Here is a 3,840-nt window from a genome sequence, read left to right as displayed (position 1 = left end):
AAATGATAGCAAGGAGCATATGTAACAGGAGAGGATTCAATTTCAATACTCAAATTCATTCACAATGGAGTAAAACTTGGAACTATAGGTCTAAGACGGAAATGCCATGGTAGCGGGATCATGAACGTACAAAAACATACTCTAATAGACTATGGAGGTCCACAAATACCAAGTACGTACAGGGAAAATCAAGGAAACCCAATACAAAAGAGGGGATTTCATGGGAAGACATGGGAATTCCTAGCATAAGAGACATTTCATGAATTCTATAGCATGTTAAGCACAAATCAAGTGTAATGCATCACAAATGAATCATTAATTGGAGAAAAAGAGCGAGAATTGAAGAAATCCACAAATTTGAGAAAACTAGGGCATGATTTGGGGTTTTTCTCAAAATGGGAAGTTAATTCCTAATAAACTAGGAATGACCACAAGAGGAACATCACAATCATATGGCAACACTATTCTATGAAAGGAAATACGGAAAGGGAGCCTAGATTAAAGCCTACACATGCATTTTACCCCCCAAGAGAAAATTCTAGGAAAAGAAAAGGAGAACTTACTTGGAAGTGGGAGATGTGAATCTTCTCAAAAAGCACCGAGTTGATGAGTGGAGTCGCGAGTGGAAGCGCCGAGGAAGCCTCCAAGATCGCCCAAGGAAGAGAGGGAGAGAGAAAGAGGATGGGAAGGAGATAAGACAGAACAGAGCCTGATGGGCCTTGTTCGTGTTTTTACTCGGCCAGGACCGGCGGGCCAATCGACGGGCCACCCTGCCCGCCGGTGTCACCCGCCGGTTGAAGTTCTGGGACCTACAGGCTGACCGGCAGGCCCCTGCCCGCCGGTGCAGCCCACCGGTTGTGGAAACTTGGGAAGAATTGGAAATTCTTTTTTATTTATATTACTAATATGATTATATTGATTATTATTATTATTCCTATGTTAATGTGTTATGGTCAAGTGGGACCATTGACATACCTGTTGGGGCATTGGCCCTCTATCTTGGAATTAAGTTGCGGTTAATTACAGACTATCATACACTACAATACCCTATGTGATGGCATGTAATTGTGTGCCAAAATCAATTCTACGGTGTTTAACCAGTATGGTGTGTGATATGTTCCAGGTACAGGGATACGATGGTATGTACTAGATCCGATAGCAATGCCCGAGGTACCTCGTGTGGTCCTCGTCCGGTCGGTCGACCACTGAATCCCTGGGGGTCCCGCTCTGTGGGGCAATCCTCACCTCCACCACCTTCAGAGACCCTTGGTCGGGGTGGGGCACATGGGGACCCACCTATGACTACACTCCCGGATCCTCTACCAGTTATTACTCCAGGAGATGTTGCTACCATAATTCAGCAGTCACAACAGGCTTTTCAGCAACAAATGCTTCAGCAACAGCAAGCATTTATGACTACTATTCAGCAACAATTGGACCTTTCTCAATCGGGTCAACCTCCCCGGGTACTCACTCCATAGGACCCACCTGTAGGGTCGAGAACGGGACCACAGGTGGGGGGTACACCTCCAATTCCACCATTCGGTATTCCTCAGTATGGGGTGCCTCCTCCATACTCTTACTGTCACACCCCGTTCACACTGAACCGGAGCGGTGACCGAGTTAACACCGGTTAACCCAAACCCGCCAGGATCATCAGATACTGTATTCCACCACAGCATACACACACTAACATAAGTTCATCAGATCAGCGGAAGATTAAGTTTTACCTGTGAATAACTCCCATATACTTGATACCCAAATGGTGATACAATAATTATATACATTTGGGCCCGAAGGCATGAAATATACACAAAAAGAATAAAATTCAAATATCAAGTATATATAGGAAATCATCAAAATCATCAGAGTACACAGCTCGGCTAGGTATCAAGGCTGGAGCTCAGCTCGGCATCAAGGGTTGTGCCCAACTCGGCATCACATAGAAGAGCTCAGCTCGGCCTCAGAAGTGGAGCTCAGCACGGCCTCCAAGGTGGAGCTCAGCTCGGCCTCAGAACTGCTGTCCCGCAGCACAGCTCTCGCACGAGCAGTCTACGCCGTGCTCAAACTCCTCAGGGGTCCACCAGTCCTCTTCAGGAAACTCGACTGTGGGACCCACCCCATGCTCCTCAGATGTATGACCTGCAAAATCATCTAAAAGGGGGTGTACACGTGGGATGAGCTCACTAGCTCAGTAAGTAGAAAGGTGGACCACACACAACAGTCCACACATCACAACACATCATATGCACTACATGCCATGCTATACATTTTAAATCACATCACCTAAGCAACATTACTAAGTCTTTGGTTTTAGTGCTACTACAACCACAGTGCGCGTATACTCTGGGTACGAGCCGCGAACTCCCTCCCGCGATACTCCCATAGGGTTGTTGGAGAAGGCCCACCGTGAGTACTCGGAAAAGTAAAGACAATGCCGTCCACCGGCTCTCAACAGAAATGTAAATGACTGAAAATAAAAGTGCTGACTCCAGTAATTTAAAAGCAGTACGATTGGCCCTCTTGAATGTACCACCGGGGTTGCCGACTGTCCTACATGACTCACCGGGCGTAATGCCTAACCGCCACAGTGTCCGACAACCGCGACCCCTGCTTCCCCCAAATGGCAACCCAACACCTTAACCCCTGTTGGGAAGGGTCGTAGCACGGGATGGTGAGAATCCTAATACCGCATGCTCCTATATGACAATAGTACGACTACATAGTGCCTCCGTGTCCCATTCCACGGGCCACCAATGCGTTCGTTTCCTAGCCGACTACGGAATCTAGTCTATCAATGCATTATGCACCATAATGTCCACATTCAATCATATAAACATCTCATTCAATTGGCATTTGAAAAGTAAACAAAGCATATATGCACATCAATGTGTGGAATGACTAATCTATATAGCATATTCATGATGACATGACTAGATTAGACATGGTTATATGAATGCCAAACAAATGCCTTGAAACAAGGCCAAACGTCCTCTCTCCACTTACCTGTAGCGTACAAGGATTCCCGTTCGGTACGGGTGAGATCCGGAGCGAATCGGGTAGGATTTGGTGAACCTAACATAATTGAGAGGGGTTAGTACTTCACCATTTTAGAATCAAAATTAATGAAATCTGATGTCAAAATCGTGTTTAGAATGTTAAAAGAAGGTCACACGTCCGATTTGGGTTCGATCGGACATAAGGATCACCTTCGGGGCCACACGGGTGGGTCAGACAGGTGGGCTTTCTACCCACCGGTTTTACCCACCGGTTTGGGACCGACGGGTAGGGGCCCACCGGTAGTACCCGCCGGTTGGGCCAGGGACCCATTGCTAAGACCGGCGCCGGTTGTACCCACCGGTGGTACCCGCCGGTTGGGCCTGAAGGCCCCCTGCCTTCTCAGGTGGGTACCCACAGGCGGGTAGGTACCCGCCGGTTGTACCCACCGGTCTTGGCGGAAATGACACTGTCTCTTCCCCATTTTCTCCATCCTTTGGGGAAAGAAATGGGGCTTTCCCCCACCCATTCTTCACACCTTCGAGGTCCTATAGGATGGTTCTAACCTAGATCTAGGTTAGATTCAAGTGAGGAAAACCATCTTACCTTCTTTGCTCAAGAATGACCTCAAACCCTTCAAATCACTTCAAACTCACAATGCTTCTTCTACCTTGTCAATATCTCTTCAAATCCTTCAAGATCAACACATAAATCATCTATTAAACCTTAGATTCATCATTTCAAAGGGTATTTACAAGATCTCAAGAAACCATACTCGAATCAAGGGTTTAAAGCTTGGGTATGGTGAATGTTCACAAAACCCAACTTTTCTTACCTCCAACT

Source organism: Macadamia integrifolia, chromosome 8, assembly GCF_013358625.1.
Source record: "Macadamia integrifolia cultivar HAES 741 chromosome 8, SCU_Mint_v3, whole genome shotgun sequence".
Lineage (NCBI taxonomy): Eukaryota > Viridiplantae > Streptophyta > Magnoliopsida > Proteales > Proteaceae > Macadamia > Macadamia integrifolia.
This window is presented reverse-complemented; position numbering follows the sequence as displayed.